Genomic DNA, 323 nt, shown 5'->3' with positions numbered 1-323 from the left:
AGCATCGGACATTTGCAACCTTTCTTTGTCGCCAACTTACTCCTCTGTTCAGATTTCTATTCTGGTGGGGGATGAACATTTCGCGATACTCAGCATTATTTCATTATGAACAGTATCTCAGGTTCCTTTAAAGCTTCATGGCCTCAATCGCCCTACTTCTAAAATAAAGTGAAGATTAACATTTCAACTTCTACCGAACCCATACCGAGGTTGATAACTATCTTACCTATCCTGTACTTGTCAGATCAGCCGCGCCCGATGCAGGGTTAATCTCATTAAGCCTTTCAAGCTAAATAAAAATTAAAGGTTTAATATTTACAAAA

The sequence above is a fragment of the Halyomorpha halys genome, unplaced genomic scaffold, assembly GCF_000696795.3.
Source record: "Halyomorpha halys isolate HHAL.00 unplaced genomic scaffold, Hhal_1.1 Scaffold236.1, whole genome shotgun sequence".
In the NCBI taxonomy this organism is placed as follows: Eukaryota; Metazoa; Arthropoda; class Insecta; order Hemiptera; family Pentatomidae; genus Halyomorpha; species Halyomorpha halys.
This window is presented reverse-complemented; position numbering follows the sequence as displayed.